This window comes from Martes martes, assembly GCF_963455335.1.
Source record: "Martes martes genome assembly, chromosome: 11".
NCBI lineage: Eukaryota > Metazoa > Chordata > Mammalia > Carnivora > Mustelidae > Martes > Martes martes.
In genome coordinates, this window is record NC_137899.1 from 90,624,936 (window position 1) to 90,648,825 (window position 23,890).

General features: G+C 38.0%; 1 protein-coding gene across 8 annotated transcripts in view; it reads right to left on the reverse strand.

Annotated features, from left to right (window-relative positions):
- The window catches only part of CNOT4 (CCR4-NOT transcription complex subunit 4), a 140,619-nt gene extending 117,746 nt beyond the window's left edge, over positions 1 to 22,873 (reverse strand). For 4 of the 8 annotated variants that reach the window (XM_080818912.1, XM_080818911.1, XM_080818908.1 and 1 more), the window contains exon 1: positions 22,653 to 22,866. The gene's annotated coding sequence lies outside the window, so the exon portion shown is untranslated. Of the gene's footprint in view, positions 1 to 21,841; positions 21,927 to 22,652 lie in introns of all 8 variants that reach the window. The other 4 variants (XM_080818914.1, XM_080818909.1, XM_080818913.1 and 1 more) reach the window with 3 other exon arrangements.
- Positions 22,874 to 23,890: the final 1,017 nt, after the last annotated feature.

Sequence of the window (23,890 nt, forward strand, 5' to 3'; positions counted from 1 at the left end):
TGATACTCTAGGAAAACTAGGTAGAGTCAAAAACAAGTAGGAGAACATACGTTCTTTTCAAGTGCCCATGGAACATTCAGCCATTCACCCTGGGCCATAAAACATAATCAATTTCAAAATCACACATAGTATGTTCTCCGATCACAATGAAATCCAACTAGAAATTAATAAATTTCCCACACTTGAAAATATACCAACATACTGCTAAATATCCATGAGCCAAAGAGGAAATCTCAAAGGAAATAATAGAGCTATCGTTGTCAACTCTGCCTCAATTAAATAAATAAATAAATAAGTTGGGAGTCTGGGTGGCTCAGTTGGTTGAGCGGCTGCCTTCGGCTCAGGTCATGATCCCAGCATCCTGGGATTGAGTCCCACATCGGGCTCCTTGCTCCGCAGGGAGCCTGCTTCTCCCTCTGCCACTCTGTCTGCCTGTGCTCGCTCTCTCTCTCTCTCTCTGACAAATAAATAAATAAAATCTTTTTAAAAAATAAATAAATAAATAAATTGAGAAGAATATAAATAGAGCAAAGTGAAAATGAAAATGGAGCATACCAAAATTAAGAACTGCAGCTAAAGCAGTAACCAGAGGAAATTTTATAGTACTGCTTATACTAGAAAGTAAGATCAAAAAAGGTCTCAAATCAATGATGTGAGCTCCTACCTCAAGAAAGTACAAAATGAAGGGGAAAGTAAACTCAAAGTAAACAGAAAGGAAATAATAAAGGGCAGAGATCAAAATAATTGCAAACAAAAACAAGAGAGAAAAATTAATGAAACGAAAACTGGTTCTTTGGGGGGTAGGGGGAGAAGGAAACTGACAAACTTCTAGCAAGATTGATAAATATAAAAAGAGAAAAAACAAGAATCATAAATATTAGAATGAAATAGCAGATTATTACTGAGATCCAGCAGCTATAATATGGTAATACTAAGATCTCAATGCCCATAAATTCAACTTAAAAAAAAAAAAACAATTCTTCAGAAACTACACATTATTAAAACTCAAGCAAGATAAAACAGATAATCGGAAAAGATCTATGAACATTAAAGAAATCGAACTCATAGTTTAAAAGCTCAGGAAAAAGAAATCCTCTAAGTTGGCTTCACTGGAGAATTGTACCAAAAAATTAAGGAACTAATTCTAATTTTACACTATTTTTCCTTTAAAAAGGAAGAAATATTTCCTAACTTTATGAAGTTTTAAGAAGCCAGTATTTTATGAAGCCAGTATTACTCTGAGACTAAAATAAGACCTACTACCAAAAACCAAAGACTTCAAACCAATATTTCTCATGAACTCAGATGTAAAAACCCTGCACAAGATAATAGCAAATAAAGTGCAGCAATGTATAAAAAGATTATTGGGATTTATTGTAGGTATGCGAAGCTGGTTTAACATTTGAAAATCAATGAAATCCACCATATCAAAAGGCTAAAGGAAAAAACAAAACATGTCATACCGACTGACAGAAAAAGCATTCCATCATAGTCATAATAAAAATTCTCAGTAAACTAGGAATAGAGGGGAACTTCTTCAACTTGGCAAAGAACATCTACAAAAAGCCCACAACTAATATCACATTTAAATGGTGCAAACCATATGCTTTCCCTCTAAACTCAAGTAAGGCAAGGATGGCAATCTTACTCCATACAATTATGGATGCTCCAGCCAGCCAATAAAGTAAGAAAAGGATACAAAAAGCAAATAGACTGAAACAACAACAAAAAAAATCTATCCCTATTTGCAGATGATAACGTATTTTAACTAGAAAATCCCAAGGAATGTACCAAAAAATCCCCTAAAACTAAGATTGAGTTCTTTTTTATATATATATTTATTTATTTATTTTAAATTTTATTTATCTATTTGAGAGAGAGAGATGACAAGTAGGCAGAGAGGCAGGCAGAGAGAGAGGGGGAAGCAGGCTCACCGCTGAGCAGAGACCCCGACACGGGGCTCAACCCCAGGACCCCGAGACCTTGACCTGGGCCAAAGGCAGAGGCTCAACCCACCAAGCCACCCAGGCGCCCCTAAGATTGAGTTCTATAAGGTCACAGGATACAAGATTAACCCATACAGATCAATCACATTTCTGCACACTAACAATAAACACGTGAAAATCTAAATTACAAATACAATGTCTTTTGGAATCATACCCAAAAAACCCTGAAATACTTAGGTATAAATCTAATAAAACCTGCAGGATCTATATGTTGAAAATTACAAAATGCTGATGAAGGAAATAAAGGAAGACTTAAATAACTGGAGAGAGGGGTGTCTGGGTGGGTCAGTCATTAAGTGTCTACCTTAGGCTCAGGTCATGATCCCAGGGTCCTCAGATCGGGCCCCACATTGGGCTCCCTGCTCAGTGGAGAGCCTGCATCTCCCCCTCCCTCTCTGCTGCTCCTCCTGCTCATGCACATGCGCGCTCTCTCTCTCTCTCTCTCTCACTGTCTCTGTCAAATAAATAAATAAATAAATTTTAAAAAATAAATAAATAACTGGAGAGACTCACTACTGACTGGAAGTCACAACACAGTAAAGATTTCAACACTCCCCAAATTGATCTACAGGTGTAATGCAATTCCCAACAAAACCTCAGAAAGATTTTGAGAAATAGATGAGCTTATTCTAAAAATTACATGAAAAGGGGAAAGTCCTACAAGACCTAGAGCAATTCTGAAAAAAGAGTCAAGTGAAAGGAATCACTCTTCCTGATGTTAAAGCTTACTATATAGCTACAGTAATCAAAACAGTGTGGGATTCATGGAGAAAGACCTACAGATGGATGGAAGAGAACAGAAAACCCAGAAACAGATCCTTACAAATATGCCCAACTGATTTTTGACACATGTGCAAGGAATTCACTGGAATAAAGGTAGTCTTCCCAACAGATGGTGCAGGAGCAACTGTACTTAAAAGAAAAAGGAGAAAAGAACCTCAACCTAACCTCATGTCTTATACAAAAATTAGTTCGAAATGCATCATACACTAAAATGTAAAATTACTAAAACTTTTACAAAAAACCTTAGAAACTTAGGATAAGGCAAAGAATTCTTAGACTTGACACAAAAAGCATAATACATAAAAGAAAGAACTGACATACTGTCCTCATCAAAATTAAAAACTTTTGCTCTGTGAGGGGCCCTATGCAGAGGATGAAAACACAAGATATTTGCAAACCATATTTTGGGCAAAGAATTTGTATCCAGAATATATAAAGAACTCTCAAACTCAAAAGCAAAAAAAATCCAGTCAGAAAATGGGCAAAAGACAAACAGACGTTTCACTGAAGACATACGAATGGCCAATAAGCAAATGAAAAAACATTCTACATCTTTAGCCATCAGGGAATGCAAATTAAAACCATGAGATATCAGAATGAACTAGAGAACAAGAAAAGGGATAACACCCAATCTCATTAGAATTTAGAAAAAAACTGAATCAGTCACATAATGCTTGTGGGAATGCAAAATCATAAAGCAATTCTAGAAAATAGTCTTGCAGTTTCTTTTAAAACTAATATGAACTTACCTAACAACCCAACATTTGTGCTCCTGGGCACTTATCCCAGGAAACTTAAGTTCGTGCTAATGTTAACAGCTCTATTAGCAATTGCCAAAAAACTGAAAACCAATACATCCATCAACAGATGCATGGTTAAACAAATTGCAGTGTATCCACACTGTGAAATACTACTCAACAATTAAAAAGAACAGTTGATATGCACAACACAGATGGATTCAGAAAATTTTTTTTAAGATTTTATTTATTTATTTGAGGGAGGGATGGAGGGAGAGCATGTGCACATGCAAGTAGGGGGAAGGGCAGAGGAAGAACAGACCCCCCACTTAGGAGGGAGCCCGAAAGGGGACTCAATCCCAGGACCAGGGCACAACGCAGACACTTAACGTCCTGAGACACCCAGGTGTCCCTCAAATTATTCTTATGGATCAATCTAAATCGAAGTCTGCATAGCCAAAAGAAATTGGGTCTATGCTCAAAGCTTAGAGGAAACAAAAAGGTAAACAGGGTATTCTAAGATCCAGAAAACTAACAAGTAGCAAAATTTTTTCAGCCTATCAAAGTTATCCTTCCAATGCACATCTAAGAATGTGAACTTTAATGAGCTCACTTTCCTTCTTCCTTTCCACAATTCCTATTATCTATATTATATCTGTTCTTTTCTCGCCATACATCTTCTCCCCAACTGTCCTTGTTTATAAAATCTTTTTTTTTTAAATCAATTCCAGTCTTTTTTTTCTAAAAAAGAGATTCAAGGGGGCTGCCTGGCTGGCTCAGTAAGAAGAGCATGAGACTCTTGATCTAGAGGTCATGAGTTCAAGCCCCAAATTGGGTGCAGAGATTACAAAAAATAAATAAACTTTTAAAAAAAGATTCAAGCTTGTTGGCCCAACTTTACTTCTTGCACCTTTTATATAATTTTCAATACCTAAGAAGGTACTGTGGACTCTTTGGATGAAAATAAAAATAATAGTTCTGTAAATTTTCAAATGTTTAACAGAGCCATTTTTGTTAATATGTTCATGGTAACAACATATGGTGGATTACAGTGAAATATATTTGGAAATCAGAAGTCAACATATCCATAGCTACCCAATTATCAGCTGTTCACTTAAAAAACTACCTAGATCTAAGCTATAAGTCTCTTGGACTTAAAGACAGTTCAAAGCTTAACCTCTGTAAAAAACATTCACTAAACCCAAGATGAATCTTTTTTTTTCAACAGATGTATAATATAAATAAAACCATGAACTTAAATCTTTATAAAGTAGTATAACATGGGGGTGGGGGGAGAAGAGCAGTAATGCTGACTAGAGTCAGCAGGGGTTGGGGGTGTTTATTCATCTGCTGGATTTTGTGTGTAAGCAGACAAAATCTCTTCTCGCATACGTAAAATTTCCAATCCTTTTTTTAAACCAGATACAAATTGCCTTTAAAGTTATACATTAATAATGGAAAGATTGTAATGTACTATTAAATAGTCCAATATTAAGAAGAAGAGTAAATAGGGCGCCTGGGTGGCTCAGTAGGTTAAACCCTCTGTCTTCAGCTTGGGTCATGATCCCAGGGTCCTGGGATAGAGCCCCACATCTGGCTCTCTGCTCAGCAGGGAGCCTGTTTCCTCCTGTCTCTCTCTCTGCCTGCCTCTCTGCCTACCTGTGATCTCTATCTGTCAAATAAATAAATAAATCTTTTAAAAAAAAGAGTAAATAAAAAGATAAACTCTGATACTTTTTAAGTTCCTCCTTCAAAATTCTTCCAGGCAACGGAGATAAAGAATAACTTAAGTTTATGTAGTGCTATGAGGAGGGTATGGCAAAAGTGAAATGCTTAAAAGAAAACTTAGCTTGAGAACATTAATACTAAGAAGGATAACAACAGGAGTGGCTAGGTAGCTCAGCTGGTTAAGCATCTGCCCTAGGCTCAGGTCATGATCCTGAGGTCCTGGGATGGAGCCCGCTTCCTCCTGGGTCTGCAGCTCCTCCTGCTTGTGTTTTCTCTCTAACTCCCTCTCTCTTCTCTGTCAAATAAAGAAATAAAATGTTTTAAAAAAGAAGAAAAAGAAGGATAACAATACAGGCAGTTGCCACCTCTGGGCCTGCCCTCTCTCCCACCTTCAGAAAGTTCTTTTCACGTTGACCACTATTAAACCCTTGCTAACTTAAAAAAAAAAAAAAAAGGCAAAAACACAACAATATAAAAGTATTTAACTTCAGAAAAAATGCTTTTAAAATACATCATACCAAATTCATTTTTAGTTGAATATAGAACAGATCATTAACTGAGTTAAAAACAACTCAAAGTAGGGGCGCCTGGGTGGCTCAGTGGGTTAAGGCCTCTGCCTTCGGCTCGGGTCATGGTCTCAGGGTCCTGGGATCAAGCCCCACGTCGGGCTCTCTGCTCATCGGGGAGCCTGCTTCCCCCTCTCTCTCTGTCTGCCTCTCTGCCTACCTGTGGTCTCTGTCTGTCAAATAAATAAAATATTAAAAAAAAAAAAACTCAAAGTATTAGAGAAAAGAAAAAGGTAAGTTTAGGGGCACCAGCTGGCTCAGTCAGAAGAGCGTGCAACTCTTGTTCTCAGGGTTGTGAGTCTGAGCCCCACACTGGGTGTAGAGATTACTTAAAAATAAAATCTTACCAAAAAAAAAAAAGTAATCAGTGTCCAAGAGAAATATAATGCAAACTACTACTATGATTTTAAATTTTCTACTAGCCACATTAAGAAAAAGTAACAAAAGGTAATTAATTTTATTTAACCCAATGCATCCAAAATACATGTAATCATCATTTTTTAAATCACTAATGAGATATTTTATAACCTTTTTGTACTAGGCATTCAAACTCCAGTATTTTACACTCAGCGCACATCTCAATTTAGACTAGCCACATTTTTCTTTTTTTTTTTTAAGATTTTATTTATGTATTTAATTCATTTACCTAGAGACAGCACAAGCAGGGGGAAGGGCAGAGGGAAAGGGAGAGAGAATCTTAAGCAGACTCCATCCGCAGCATGGAGCCCCACCTGGGGCTCCATCTCATGAGCCTGAGATCATGACTTGAGATGAAATCAAGAGTCACATGCTTAACCGGTTGACTGAGACACCCAGGTGCCCCAGACTAGTCAGATTTCAAGTGCTCAATAGCCACCGCAGCTCATGGGTACCATAAGGGACAACACAGGTCTAAGAAATCATTTGAGAAAACAGGCATATGTCTACTTTCAGACCAAGAGATTAAGTACAATAATATGAAAGGATATGAAATCAATAGCAATATATACACAACATCATAATTTTGATGATTGCTGATCCCAGTACAAGAAAACTTTCAGAAAGGGAATCAGAAGAAAACTGATTAGAGAACATGTGCCTTCACAGAAAAGAACGCAAATAAAAAAAACAATTAAGTTCTTTCTTGCCCACCAATCTCTAAGCTTCTTTACATGTAGTACAGTATAACTCCTCCAGAAATTATCAGCATTATGACAAGTTCATTCATTTTCCCCACAGTTGTACTTGTCATTTCCTTTCCACCTCTTTCTATCAATTCCCCTTTTACTATCATGTTCATTATCATTCTATTGGAAACTATTCACAGAAGTAAAACCAACTCATCTCCCAGCCCTAAGAATGGGTTTTAGGATATGTAAAAAGAGAGTTTAGAGTATAAAACACTAATTCAAATAGAGCCAAAAGTTAAGAAATATAACACTTCCATCTGGGAGTAGGAAAAAACAAAAGGGCAGGGGTAGAGAAGACATTAAATTTGGCAGGGGATAAGGGAAAGCAAATGTTGCTAAAGGACATTAGCAGCAGTAACAGCAGACCTCTATTAAGAAAGGGTGGTCCACTCTTCCTTTCAAAGCAACTTTCTGAAATAATAACCAACTCAGACCTTCTCTTTCCAATTTCTTCAGGGATATAGTCTTTCTGTGTGTAGGGCTGAAAAGATGATGGTTAGTGGGGCACCTGGGTGGCTCTGTTGGTTAAGCATCCGACTTATGCTCAGGTCATGATCTTGAGGTCCTGGGATCAAGCCTGGCTCTGAGCACGGAGTCTACTTATCTCTTTCCCTCTCCCTCTGCCTCTCCCCCCAACAGGTGCAGGGGCACTCTCTCTCAAATAAGTAAATAAAATCTTTAAAAAAAAAAAAAAAAAAGGAGGACAGTTAGTGAGGAGAAATGAGGAAGACCACGAACCATCCCTGACAGCTCTTTGTCTGCCTATAAAAATGGTTATTATCAAAGCCTACATTAAATATGCCATCTGAACCAATGAGATATAATAAAATAAAACCAGCAGAACAATCTTTAATCTTATCAACTCAAATGAAATTTCTCAGATGTGGTGCAAGATCTCTTGCCATCTAACTGATGTTTTCAAAAGATCATTCTAACAGCTATATTATTAACAAACTATAGAGAAAAGGGTAGAAGTAGAGAAATCCCTTAGAAGCCTGCTGCAATTACCCAGCAAGAAATGATGGTAGCTGTGGAGATGGTGAAAACTAGTTGAATTCCGTACATGTTTCAAAGGTAGAGCCAAAACTTCCTGATGGAATAAATGTGAAATAAATGGAATAAATATGTGAGAGCAAGAGAGTCAAGGATGAGGCCAAGATTTCCGGCCTGAGCAAGTGAAAGCTGCCAACCTCGGAGATGAGGAAGGCTATGTGGGTGAAGCAGTTAGGGGAGGGCAAATTTGGGAGGAAAGAGCATGAATTCTATTTTGGACATGTTGAGTTTGAGACAGTTAACAGCCATTCCAGTGAAGACATTAAGTAGGCAACTAGATACACAAATCTGGAGTTGAGAATAGTCGAGGCTGGAGAAATAAATTTGAGACTCATCAACATTTAGAAGATATTCAAAGCCTACCCCCAATTCCGCCCCAAAAAAGAAGATATTCAAAGCTGCAAAACTAGCAGAGATCACCAAGAGAGTGAGGGTAAAAAGTGAACCCTGGGATATTCCACTGTTTAGAAGTAGGCAAAGAGGAGGATCTACCAAGAAAGACTAAGGAAGCGCAGCCAATAAGTTTTAAGGAAAACCAAGGGGGTGTGGTATCCTAAAAGGTAAATGAAACAAGTATATCAAAAAGGAAGAAAAAAATAACTTGTCAAAGTTAGACTGATCACATAATACAAAGAAATGACTCCTAGATTTACCACTGTCACTGTTAGTACTAAAACAATCTTAGTACAGTAAGTGGTAGGGGCCAAAGCCTAACTGAAACTGGCTTCAGAGAACACATAAGAAAATAACCAGAACAAGTACATTTAGACAATGCTTTAGGGGATTCTGCTGCAATGGAAATAGAGAAGAGCAAAAGAAGATATTTTATGAGGATAAAAATTATAAAATTACAGCATGTTTGCATATTAATGGGAATGACCCAGAAAAGGAAAAATTAATGATCTGTAAAGAGGGAGGAGAATTGCTTAGAGCAATGTTCAGAGTAAATGAAAGGGGATGGGACTGAATGCATTGATCCGAGGAACTGGATTAGACAGAAGCAAAGACAGTTCATCTATAGTAACAGAAGGAAGGCAAAGGTATGTGAGTCAGACCATCAGGTACAGAGATGTGCTGGTGGAGTCTGTAAATGTTCTGAAGGCTTCTATTCTCTCAGTGGAAGAGAAAGTAGGTCCATCAACTGAGAGTGAATATGAGGAAGAAGGTTGGAAGTCTGAGAAGAAAGGCAAGGGTATAACTAAGTCATCTGGGAGAGGGAAAAATGAATGGACTAAGGAAATAGATAATGACTGCCAGACAATATTAAGGGCCACCTGAGGTTTCTTACATGAATTAAAGTTGAGAGTGCTCATCATGGTTGTGTTCTTCAGTCACTTGTAGCCACACAGGTACAGATGTGAAGTACTCAAGAGATCTGACTTAGCTAGAGTTGATGGTTTGCCAAGTAAGTATAAAGAAGTAAAAAAGGGGCAAAAGAGTAGAGGGCACATGAAAGGGAATGAATATAATGATCAATCACTAGGTAATAAATGTTTAACAGGTAAGAAGAAAGAAAAGAAAAGGGGCAAAAGACAGTCTTTAGACTGGAGATCCTAATGACAGTAAAAGTTTGTTGTGTTAGGGTATTAGGTAAAATGAGCTGAAAAGATAAATGCCAGAAGGGGCTGCATGAATTGAAAATCATGGAAGGGTTCAAGTTATAGGTAATAAGAAGGTGTAAGATACAAGCACGAGTGAGTGACTGAAATGAGATGGTGAGTAAAATCTTTAGGGAAGAATTCAGAGAAGGCCACAGTAGAATCAGAGATGGTACAAGTTGAAATTATGAAGAATTAAAAGAGTCAGAGTATCACCAAGAATAACAGTGAGCAAGGAGCTGTAATGGTCAAGAAAAGAGAAGACATAACCCAGAGTGCAGCAGATGACAGCAAACAAGGGTTTATGGACAACATAACCTGTTAACAGACAAATTTCACAGAGGGAAGGTAAATGGAAGGTATCCGCCCCATTTTTCAGACTCAGTGGAACAAGGCTCCCTCTTCAACTCCTATATGGAGGAGTTAAGAATGGGAAATATAGTTTTCAATCATAGTGCATGGGACTCCCCACTGACCGTTGATGATGGCATACAAGAAAAAAATGAAAATTTTAATAGCCAACATGTTAGAGGACTGCAGGGGAAGCAGTTTTCAGAAAAATGGAGAGTAGAGAAAAATGTTCAGGAAAAAAACAAGGACAGAAGAAATTTTGCTGATGATGGAGAGGAGTGAAAAGCCTAGAAATGTTCAGAATCCTGTGGGGATTAAAGTACGAGACTAGTGGTGACTGACATAAAAAGGGATAAAGGACATAATGAGATTAGTCCAGATACACTTCAGGCAAGTAATAGTGTCAAGGCTATGAATGCTGGAGGGAGGAATGACATGTAAGAAGCTCCCTGTCAAAAGAAGACAACAGTCTTGGGAAGCATGCTTAGTCTCAGGGCAAATGGCTTCCCCTTCATCCCTAATAATGGCTTGCAAGAAAACTATGATGTACTTGTAAGGTTGTAGAATTTTTAAAAACTAATAAAGAGGTTAGAACATTACCTAGTATCTAATAAGCATTCAAAGGTAAGCTTTCATTACCTAATCAAATGTAAAATATAGTTATTGTAGCAAAAAAGAAATTCATCTTACATTTTCCTTTCCTCAGCTAAATGGATTTCTCAAATGACTGCCAGGAAAACCACTACCAAAATGGACTTATTTCAGAAAGGAGAGGAAATGTCTGAGGTCAACTTCTACATAGTGTTCACCAATCTCAGAAAATCCTCCTCAATGGCAGAGTAATTTATTAATTCGGCAAGCATATATTGAGCACCTACTACTAATATACCAACTACTATTCCCAGAACCTGGGATACCCTAATAGATGGAAATTAGCAACAAATAGTATATACAAAGAATAAATAGATTACACGATATGTATGAAGATAAATGTTATACAAAAAATAAAACAATGCCAATATTAAGGGAGAGGGGCCTGGGTTCTAACTGTAAAGAAATAGGGTAGGACTTATTGAAAAGGAGATCATTTGAGCAAAGGTCTGAAGGAGTTGAGGAAGCTATGTGGATATTTGGAAAAGTGTTCTTCAGGCAGAGAGAATAGCCAGAGCAAAGGTTCTAAGGCCTTTCCAATCAGTTCTTGACATTACTTCGCAATAATTTCCTTAATTTCTTTTTTTCTTTTTCAATGCGAACCTCCAATCCTACTCTCTACCTCAACAGTGGATGATGATAACAGCTAACTAACATTTATCAAACATTTACCAGATACCAACCATTGTTCTAAGTGTTTTAAAAAAGTGTCAATAACTTGGGGCACCTGGGTGGCTCAGTGGGTTAAAGCCTCTGCCTTCGGCTCGGGTCATGATTCCAGGGTCCTGGGGTCGAGTCCCGCATCGGGCTCTCTGCTCGGCAGGGAGCCTGCTTCCTCCTCTCTCTCTTTCTCTGCCTGCCTCTCTGCCTACTTGTGATCTCTGTCATATAAATAAATAAAATCTTTAAAAAAAAAAAAAGAGTCAATAACTTAATCCTTATCACACATCTATGAAATACATGCTATCATGGCCTCCACGTGACAAGGGAGAGTTAGAGAGTTAGGAAGTGGCAGAGTCCTGAAGCAGGGTGTGGAGTAAGTTGTCTCTATTACGAAACAAGAACATTCAGCACAAACTGCCTCAAGTTTTCTCTTAATATATAGAATCCCTCATAGTACACATTCAAGAACTATGAAAGCTGCTATTATAATTTGTCTTCCTGCCATTTTTACAATTATTTTCTCAACTGAATGGTTTTTACCTAGACTCTGCACTTAAACCTTCCTCAAGCTTCCCCCCAATCTGATTTACATTCCCATGTAAGTAAAATTGCTTTAAGATGGCTCTTGATCATCACACCACAAGCCAAAGGGCTTTCACTATTATCACTGCCTTGAATGTCGAATTAGACTACGTCACTATCTTTTCCTCTTAAAATAGAAGTGATACTATATTGGATTTTCCTATTCCTCATCTTTGTGACTTCTCTCTACTGGAAAATCTCTTTGTTTTCTGAAACTTAAACATTTCCATTTTCTTTCTTCTGTCTTCTTTCCACCTCTCCAACTGTTCCTTTAGTAACACTTTTTTCACTTAGACTTCTTAAAGGCAGAGTTTCCAAAAGTTTGAGTCCTCTGAGTTTCCCTCTCTGTTAACTCACAGTCTCCCTTAAGATTCATTCATCGGGTAAGTATTTATTGAGCTCTTACTATCTATGAGGCACTGTCTGAGCCATTTAAGGTAGATCCCTGAACAAAACAGACCAAAAAAATTTGAAACCCTCTGTCCACATAAAATCAAGTAATTCTATGCTACCAAGGACACTCAAAACCACCTTCCCCTAAATACTATTTTAAACACATCACTCTCCTGACTTAAAAAAAAAAAAAACAAAAAAAAAACCTTACCATGATTGCAATGATTGCCCACTTAACAACCACATCTAAATTTCTCTGTCTCAGTTCAAAACACTCCATAGTCATTTTCTATCATACCTATCCAGTTTCATTTTCTAATACCCCCTGATTCAAAAGAACTCCAGACAAGCCAGTCTTTCGACTATCCCTTCAAACACATTACTTGTGTTTCCCCCTTGTCAAATAATTACTGAAAACATATGTCTAGTACCTAAACATTAAAAACTGTATTGAATTAAAAAATAAGTTTTCAAAAATGAATGTTTTCTGATTTTTTCAAATGTATAATAATGTGTAAAAATAGCAAACACTTACATACAGGGTTTACTATGTGCCAAATCCTATTCCAAGCACTTTACCTGTATTAACTCATTTACTCCACAGATAATCCTCACATTTTGATGCTACAAATGAGGAAGTTGAGGGCCACACAGGGTAAAGTAACTTGCCTTAGGTCTGACAAGTAATAAATGGTAGAACCAAGATTTACATTGAGGCAGTCTGGCTCCATACTACACTGCATACTTCCAATAGTAAACAATAAATAAAAATAGGGGAGAATTCGAAGGGCTTGCACAGAAAATGAGAAGCTATTAAAAACTATGTTCAACTATGAAAAATCATTTAAGTTAGTCCTTCGTTCCAAATACTGAAAAAATTATACCATTAAATATCATGCTAAATTTTAAAAATTGTAGAATTTAGTTGTACATAAAATAAAAAAACACAATCTGTAAACACAAACACATCATGTATTATTCAGAGTTCACCAAAGCTGCACAAAATATTAGCTGGCATGACAAAAGAATATACGGTGACAAATGACTAACAAATGTTCTTTTGTTAGCATGACTTTATTCAAAGTATTTTACTGTCATACTTGCTTTCATCAGGATCAAAACAGATTTGAATACAATGCAGGGAGGGTAGCTACCAGAAAAAGAGATTCCTAGCTTTACTTTTTGGAAGAAAAATTCACATCTAGGATGTGTCCAGTATGATAGGAAAGATTTTAGTAGAAATAAGAAATCTCAAAAAAGCACCACCAAGCATCAACTTACATAGGTGTTCTTCAACCTATCATTAACTCCATGGTATGGACCTTTTTAAAGGTTCCTAAGGACCCATTTGGTAAATTCATGAAGCTATTTTATAACTGAATACATAAAATTAAAAATAAAAGGCAGAGGATTTTCCAAAAAACAGTCTTAAGTACACCACTAACATATAAGCAGATGAGGAGTATCATACCAATGTTATTCTTCTCTTTCCTGTTTCCCCTTTCCGTCTAGCAGAGAAAAGACACAATTTGTCACGTTTTGAGCTTTAGAGGTTAAAATGCACAAAGCTGGACAAGGACACTAGTTTGATTTGGAAAAGGCGAAAGTCTGTAGCCTCCCCAATTCGCACTAACAGTCTAACTTAGAAGAAAAAGACGCTGAAGCACTTTGGGGGCACAGTCCGTAAAGCGTCCCAACTCTTGGTTTCAGCTCAGGTCGTAATCTCAAGGTCACAGTGTTTTTTTAAGCCCCATGTCAGGCTCTGTGCTGGCCATGGAGCCTGCTTGGGATTCTCTCTCTCCCTTTGCCCCTTGCCACCATATCCATTCTACTTCTCTAAAGTAAATAAACCTTAAAACAAACAAAACAAAACAAAACAAAAAAAACCTGAGGTATGTAACCAAAGGCAGCAAAGGAGCTAGACAATGCTTTAGTCAAAAATGCAGAGTCGCCATTGCTAGAATCTGAAGTCTTCTCACTTTATTTTCTGCCTCCCCTCCCCTTTCCTGAGTTTACAACACACCTATCCTGCTGGCCACCCAAGGCAACCCCAAAGCCACTCACACAAAGTCAGCTCTTTCCCAAGAACTGCATGAATGAAAAAAAGCAAACTATTAATAATTTGAGATTTATTTAAGTTATTAAAATTGAGAGATTTTTTTTGGAGTAGGGAACCATTTGCTCCCTACTACCACCCACTGTGACCTTTATAAATGGCTCCACACTCAAAGGGACTAAATTAAAATTTCATGGGAAAAGAATGGATTGGCAGCTACCACTGAAGATATTCTCAAATACTAAGGTTCTCCCATACTGTGTACTTGATACTTACTTCCCTCCCACATGCACTGGTAGCAATTAAGATATACAATCCTTCTCATGATTGTCCTGCATGAAGGGATCTCAACTCAATCTTAAATCCAAAATTAACATATTAAAGCCCCTGTTAAACTCCCAAGAAAGCAACAGCTTTCCATTCTATTGATCATATTAGAAAGCACGCCTGACCAGCTAAATAAAGAAGTAAAAAATGTCAAAAATAGCTCTGTCATGCTACCAGGAGTAGGGAGATCATAGGATGAAGGGAATGTTAGGGAAAAACATACATGCCCCAATGATGTACTATGTTGCATCATCATCTGTATCCTTATCAATATTTCCTAAGTACCTAAAGGGTCCATGGCATTATGGTAGGTTATACCTTTTAGAATAACAGGACCAAAAAAGATTGGTGAATAAAGATAAATTTAATTTTGAAGTTGTTGCAAGCACCCTCAGCTTGAGGTGTTTTCAGACTCTGTGAGAATCCTTAAGATCCACAATCGTATATACTGTCAAGAAGGACTACATGTGATATTGAAGGAAGCAGTAAGAGAATAAATGGCAACACAGTATTATTCATCGATTATTTACAAAGCCAGAAGCAAGAAATCTACCCCCCCCACCTTTAACCCTGCTTTAAGATAAAATGTAAAATTTTCCTTCACAAAATAAATGCAAAAATTTTCCGGAAATACAGAACAGATTTAGAAAGCTGGTCTAATGAAGAGTCAACAAATCAAGAAAAGAACTTCCGGGGTCTCATAACTCAAGAAAAATTCCAAATAAGAATATGGCTGTTTAACCGGATCTATTTTTTTTTTAAGATTTTATTTATTTATTTGACAGACAGAGATCATAAGTAGGCAGAGAGGCAGGCAGAGAGAGAGGGAAGCAGGCTCCCTGCCAAGCAGAGAGCCCGACGCGGGGCTCAACCCCAGGACCCTGAGACCATGACCCGAGCAAAAGGCAGAGGCTTAACCCACCGAGCCACCCAGGCGCTCCCAGATCTATTTTTATTAATACCTTTGCAAAGCAGAGTATAACAAATTAAATCAAGGAACACGTTTCCATTTAGTATTGTCCCTACATTCTTCTCTAGCCTGTTGACCTAAACTTAACCATCCTTAAGGGAGCCTGGAACTGACAATAGTTAGTGCCCTACTTCATCAGAATTTTCTGCCATTTCTTCAGCTCTCAGATATTTAATAATATATACTGGTTATAAGCTGTTCAGATAAGTTTCCTAATACTCCTTCTGAACTCATTCACACATAAGAAACAGATGAGGCATAAATTTCTCTTTTACAAGTGAGATATGTTCCATCTCTTACTATCACGTAATTTTTTTTTCTTTCTTTCTTTCTTTTTTTTTTTGAGAGAGAGAGTCCTCAAGGACAGGGGGAGGGTGCAGAGGGAGGAAAGAATCTCAAGCAGACTCTGCACTGAGTCTGGAGCCCAACATGGGGCTCAATCCCAGGACCCTGAGATCATGACCTGAGCTAAGATTGGATGCTTAACATACCAAGCGACCCAGGCACCCCATAACAGTCATGTAATTAAGACTGTCTTTTATTTTCCAAACTCTCATTCCCCAGTGAAAGAATATCTAAAATTATTTTAAAACACTGGTAGCTATTTTCTACAGGAATTTTGTAAGGTTGTTATATATCGAGTATCATGCATCATTTCCCTTCCAAAAGCTAGGCCTGGATAATAAATTGAAGTTTACTATCAAAGATAAATTGACCACATTTCTTCAGTTTTCGATTCTCTGAAACCTTGGTGTTATTTCTGAATGTAAAGACTGAAGAGAAGATGAAATCAATTAGCTGAAATCAATCTAGAATCCTCTAGAACTTCAACACTAACTTCTCTCTATGGCTCCTTACCTCAGTGGCCTGGTCATTAAATTTTCAAATTCAACTTAACTGTCAAGCCCAAAATATGATGCACCTTACTGAAAAGCAATTTTTCTTTAAAAAAAAAAAAAAAAAGCACCTTTAATATGTTATCTCCTGCCTCCTGACCAACTCTAATGGTTCCTCACAGTTTCACCGATCAAATTCAACCTGCCACTGAATCTACCTTTCATAACCCAGCTCTATCCTAGTATCCTAACTTATCTGACGCCATTCCCAAAAATTAAGACTTCATTCCACGTTCCACTGAGGTCGGACTACTTACGTCCCTCTCACATCATGCTGGTCACAGCCAGTGTTTGCTCATGTATGGAATGTTCTCCTTCTGGAGATGCTCTCCCTATGCAGATGGTATGTATTTTTATTCCCACTTTCTCTAAGAAGCCTCACTCCTAGAACTTCAGTCTGAAGATATCCCTACACTGACATACTGGACCCAAACTATGTATACCGCACGTTATTTGGATACTACTTTGGATAGTGCTAGTATTATGAACCTTTACCCAACAAGATAATAAACTCTTAAAAGCCTGGGTCATAGCACAGAAAGTGGATCTATAAGTACTCAAAGACTATTTGACAAGCAGATTAAATATTCTTGATAAAATACCAAGATATTTTATTTTATTATGTCAAAAGAGTTCCAATACAAATGCAATAATGGGATGACTAGGATTTGCTTCAAAATAATAGGTCAAAGAGCAGAGGGATGAGAGGTAAAGTAAGTAGGCGTGTAGGTGAAACCAGACTGGTTATGAGGTGATAACCTTTGAAGCTGAGTGACAACTACAAAGAAGTTGATGTCTATCTTTATACTTATTTAAAATTTTTCACAATACGTTTATTTTAAAAGTACCAATAATGTCTTTACTTCATTTTAAATGACAATACCAAGATACTTTATAACATTTTCTTTACTCAACAAATACCTAAGTCCCAATTCAAAGTAAGAAAAAATTTCTGGAAAGATCTAACTGGTCTGGGTGGCTCAGTCATTAAGTGTCTGCCTTCAGCTCAGGTAATGATCCCAGGGTCCTGGGATCCAGCCCCGCATCGGGCTCCCTGTTCTGTGGGAAGCCTGTTCTCCCTCTCCCGGTTCCCCTGCTTGTGGTTCCCTCTCTCACTGTGTCTCTCTGTCAAAAAAAATAAATAAAACCATTAAAAAAAATTTTTTTTTCTAAAAAGATCTAACTGAACAGGGATCTTGCAGCATCCTAATTCTAAGAATTAATAAAATTAGTTTAAGAAAATAATGTTATCAAAATGGGAGAATCTCTATCAAAAGAATAATTAATCTTACTACCAAAAGTGATACTGTTTGTATTTCAAATTTTCGTTCTGTTACAACAGTCACAAAAAGGTCCATCCAAACCTCAGAAAAAAACATCAAGAAAAAAATCATAAGCGTACAAAAGGTAGGGGAAAAAAAAGTTGCTACAATGTTCAATAACACAAATCAGCCAGTATTATTTCAGGAAATTCACAATCTGAAGATACCTACTGCCCTCAACAGGGAATGAATTAGTAGGTTCTTCAATAATAAGAAAAATTAGCACTTCCTCTTTATTTCAAAGACTCAAAAACATGCTTAAGAAATTTCAGATATTTGGCTTAATGACAATGTATCTGTTTGTTGCTGCTAAGGAATGCTCCACCCCTGAAATTTCAGTCTATAGCTACTTTTCAAATTTCAATCAGTATTTTCCCTACAACATCATTCATTAACTTCTTCCAAAAGCAGAAATGCAACACCAGCCACCAGCCACCTTTAAATGTTGGCATTTTATTCTAATTACACTGCTCATTTTGCCTTGACTTATTGTTTTTCCAGACTGGTTTTAGGAATAAAACAATATGATTATTTTGGTTTTCACGCCCTACACTGTCTCTAAACACTCAAGAGGTAATTAGCTGCCATAACCAAGAAAAGTATTTGGTTTTGAAATGGTATCTCACAGACACATATACAAATAGCAAGGTTTATCTTCATAGCAATATATCATCTCATCATCCAATGCAATTAAAAGTTTAAAACAGAACAATACTTGTATAAACAGAGTTTAGTAAGAATGAAACCTTCCTCACAAATACAGTTCTTAGGAGAAAAACTCATCCTCAAACTCCCTTGTACTTATACTATCTTGAAAATTAACTTTTTCTAGCAAGTTAAAGTAATTATCATTTTTTTGGTAGCATCTAAGTTCTCCCTTCTCAAGGGGGGAAAAAAAAACCTGCTAAAACGCTAATTCAAAGGCCAAAATTGTGTTGAAATTTTCTCTTCCGTAAACTAATTTCTGACTAAAAAGTAAAAAAATAATACCATGAAAAAGAAATGTGACAAAATCCACTGAATTATATTACTATGCTTAAAAAAGTTAACATTTACCACACACTCTTTTCTAATAAAGACCACATAATAACAAGATTAAAAGCAATTTGGAAAAAAGTTCTTTCAGAAAACCACTAAATATGTGATTAAAAAGTCCCACTTATCTTCTTTCCTTGCAGCACTACATGATTAAGTAAATTATGCCATCTTTATAATTTGTCTAATCTCAACTTCCAAGAAAAAAAAATTTATAACTATCTTTAGAATACCAGGGATACTGACATATTGACACATTTTGTATATAAGATTGGGCATTTGCAGATTTTTCCTAGTATCTCTTAAGTACATAAAATTTTTTAAATCTCAGAATGTGTTAAGTTTTATCCAATACATGCTATTCCAGTGGGATAAAAACCTTTTACAAGTTCCACTTAGATTAAGAAATCCTTTGAGAAAACTATGTGGTACATTCTAGTTATACTATTTCTAGAACATGAAAAATCTCTATAACCTATTTCCCTACTGTTTTTCTTTGGAACCAAATGGGCTAAATGTATCTTCCTTCACAAAAAGTCAAGACAGTATTACACTTAATGTCAGAAAGCTAAATTTTCATCAGGAGCTGAAGTTTTCACAAATTAAAACTTTCTATTTCAATTGAATGGTCTTTAAAAATAATAACATGAGTTGAAATAGATTCAACTGAGTATTATTTGCAGGTACAAGACACACGTGCACACACAATAAAATGAAGAGCGCAGTTTCACCTTAAAACCAGGAGTAGGGAAGGAAAGGGAAGCCTACTAAAATCATACTGCTTACACTGAGAAAATGTTTTCTTCATTCTCTTAAGCCATTTAAAATCATTTTTAAAATAAAATTCCCCTAATGAAAGAAGTTAATCCTTAAGCAACACTCTCCTTTACAAAGCAGGGAGTTGAAAGTTACTGCTAGTAAAGTTGACAGTACAAAATTTAATCTTTTCCTGCATTCTGTCATTTGATTCTAATTGTCTCATCCTAATAAAATTAAAGACTTGTCTATGCAATTTTATGGAAACCAATTTTATATAATAAGTTAAAGTAATTCATGTTCAAAAACCTTGCAATAGAATTCATGTATTCATCTAAAGAATTCAACTACTGAACCTGACAGAAAGTATTCCAAACTATCAAAAAAAAAGAAACAAAATCCACAGAAGTACGAAGTTGCAATGTTCCTGAAGCTACATCTAAAAACTTAAACCATACAAAAATATTCTGAAATTACAGCTTCCGATTTCCTATCAAAACGTCAAAAAATTTTAAATACCTCCTTCAAATGTACTAAAGATCCCAAATGAATTCATTTTGACTTCCAAGTGCAGAAACTAAGAATCTGATGACTGCAGGAGGAAAGTATGGTGTGAAGAAAATCACTTGAGAATATATTTAGCTAGCTAAAGTATCTTTACAAAACAAAAGATGTATTAAAATCATTTACACTCTTCTGCCAGACAAACAGTCCTCTCCTAGAACACACTGCTTACAAATCAGCCAAGTATGACCGCCAAGGGTTTCTTAAACCTGTGTGTTGGTATTATTTACAGGTACAAAGTGGAAAGCTTCTCCAATAGTGATGAAAAAAGAAAATGATATATACTGTTACTTAGAGTTGAAGATCAGTTGTATTAAACACATTCTTACTAATTAAATATAAGTAACTTTTAAAAGAAAAACCTCAAGTTATAACTCAGGGCAAGGCTTGCTATATAAATTGCTTACAATTCTGAATAGGGATTTATTTAGTTTCCCCAAATTGGGGTGTAAGTGGCTAAAAGAAGGAGGAAGTTTTATAAACAGCTTTTCTAACCTTGGTTTATATTTGATAAAGCAGACCACTTATCACAATCAAGTAAACAGAACGTCAAATAGTTGAAGATTCCTCAAGTATTATAAGTAAAATTTATAAAAATCTCAATACAGCAATGTGCAAAAGTGATTAAAAGGGTAATTGTATGTATTTGTATTTACATTTAAGGTTTTACTTTTGCAAATAAGAATTATACTGATGCATGAGATTGCTACTGTGACTTTTAACATTTTTACATATAACAGTGTCTTATTTATGCTTAAACTTAAAATGTTGAAGTGTATGTATCTGATCTACGTAATCCTGTTTGCTTTTCTGATAATTCTTTATTTCACAGTGGTGTGATTACAGGCTCATTATACCATTAGTCAGGGCATTTCAATTTTGCTTTCATCAAAAAATGGACATCATCAGCCACCCCTTGCTCCCAGTTTTCTGCTTTTTAATGTAGATAATAATGACAGTAAGTGCCAACAAATGCATATAAGAGCACAGCTTTGTCATTTCTTTTCCCAGCCCCCTTCTTTTCTGTGGAAAAAAAATGGGGATTTACTTTTGGGGAAAAAAATTCATTTTTCTTTTGCATACATACCTAATGAGTTTTCGAGAAAAACAATTTATTCAGATACCTACCATTCTAGAAATGTTAAAAGAGAACTTCCCAAATCCAAAAATACTAAGCCTGATATTGGCTGGAAAGGAAATTTCCACCCAAACCATAAATTATTTCATCAATTAAGCCAACCCTCAATAACCAATTTTCAATACGGAAAAGATCGGAAACCCACATATAACCAGCAGATAATCAAAATCTCTTTATTTTCTTGTGGAGTTCACAGATTAACTTGGTTGTATGCCAGATTTATCTTATTTTGAAATGCCTAGGCTAATATTTGTTGGTATAATCAGAGTTCACATTAAGTGTCCCGGGGAAAGGTAATTCAGTGGAATGCTTAGTAGCAGGGAGAAGCGAGTCAAAAATAGAAGGGAAGGAAAACACACACACACATACACACACAACCCACGTCCCAACAGAGCGAATAATCCACAAATAGATCAACTGAAAGCCAAAAGAAAACGTTCCTCTCCCGAGTAGCCCGAATAAATGATCTTCACTCATGACGTTTAACAGTATCCTACCTCACTCAATTCACTTCCCAACTTGACTTTTCAGGGGCCACCACGGGGCATCCCTTTTTTTTCTGGAAGTGTATGTTGAAAGAATCTGTATGGAAAAGAGGGAATGAACGGAATATTCCCAAGAAAGCTGTGAAACAGGTGGGTAAGAACGAGCAGCAGCATGATCTAGGTACTTAAGGGGCAGCTTTAAAATGACAGATGTGGTTAAAGGAACGGCTGCAAATCGGAAGCGCTAGTGTGGCAGATAGAGTAGGGGCTGACTGCAAGCACAAGAGGGGGGCAAAGGCTAACTCCAGAGTGGTAGCAGTGGAGCAAAAAACAAACAGCAGGACGAGTGGGCAATGAGTAGTGGGACTGATGAGCAGCAGCAACTCGGGTCAGAGTGGAAGTGATGGCTTTGGTCCTGGGAGACGGGGGCTGCTGGGACAAGGACATCAGGGAGGGGAGAGAGGGCTGGGAAAACAAGGGAGTACTGAGACCCAAGATTTCTGCCCCTACAGAATCGCAGGGGTGAGAGCTGGAGACGAGAATCCGCTTCGGCTCCCCAATTGAGGAAATTTTCGAAGGAGTCGGCGCTCGCCGCCGCGCCGCCTTCTGCCCCGCTCCCTTTTCCTGGTGGTAACTGCTGTGGCGTAGAGGGGAGAGGGAGGAAGAGGAGGAGGAGGAGGAAGACCAAGAAGGAGGAGGGTGAAGATGAGGCGGGGGGTGGGGAGAAAGGGGGGTGCGGCCTGCACAGTCCCAGCGAAGCCTCCGCTCTCTCGTAGCCGGTCAGCCCCGGGTTTCCCCTAAGCCCAGCCCCGCATAGACTCACCCGCCTGCCTTGCCTCGCTTTTCCCTTAGCCGACTCCACGCGCTGCCGCGTCCTCACAAGAGACCACTGAACGAGTGTCGGGGAAAAAACTCTTCAGAACCGGGCCTGATTGCTTCAGCGAGTCCGACCTTTACGGCTGAGAGACAGACTCTCAGCTTTCGGTGGGTTCCACAGCCAGACGGGCCACCATCTTACATTAGGGTAAGACTCCTCCGGCCTCCGGTGCGCAGGCGCACGCCGATCCGGCTGGGAGGGGCGGGGGAGGGGCGGGAGGAGAGGCGGGCGGTCGCTCCCGCAGCACCCTGGGAGTTATAGTCCGCGGAGGATAACCGCCCAGCTGCAAGCCGGGAGTTGAAGTTCCCGCTCGGAGGACGGACCGGGTCGCCCGCCTCACGTGGCAGCTAGATTACGGCCTTTCTTCGTGTTTTGCTTCGTTCTATGGCCGCGTTGTGAAGCTCCGCTGTCATTTCGTCGGCGGTCTTCGTTGGCTGCTCCGTTTCCTCAGTGTTTGCTCGGGAATGGGTTACCAGAACTCGGGCGAGCTTAACCAATTTGGGGGGAGCCGGGAATGGCTCCTCTGTGCTCCGCCCACCATAGGTAGCAAAAGGGGCGGGGTAGAGGCAGGTTGCCGGTAGGAGGAGCGCGGGATTTGATCTAGGGTGAGAATTTGATCCTGAGTTGGCGTTTGGGACAAGTGAGCCTTAAGTCGTTTCTCGTGCTTGCACGTTTCGGAGCCACCACCCTGGAGCCCCTCCTCATCGTTAATCTCCGGGAAAGAAGTATCCCGCATTATCCTGTACAGATGCACAAGAGAACGAAAGACCCGTGCACTTACAAAAAAACGGTTTCTGACGATACAAATTTGAGATTACGTGGACTTCGCTGCGAATTAGTTCGGTGTTGTACCTGTACAGCTCTGTGCATGAAGTTCACAAACCACCACACATCAGTACATCCTATAGAATGTAAGAAGATACTCGCAATCTGTACGAGCGCCGAGGCATCCTCAATCACAAAAACCAAGTTCCTGGGGACTCCCGCTTGTCTCCTAGAACTCTGGTGAAAGGGGCGCTCGAAGCCCTCAGTTTTGATTATTGCGTGTATTCTGCACCCATTCATACAATAAATATTCACTGAGCTCCTCCTGTGTACCTGGCATGTTCTATACACGGGAAGAGGATGGTGAGTAAAACACAAAATTCCCTGTTTGTATTCTAAGAATGCCTATATCTATTCTA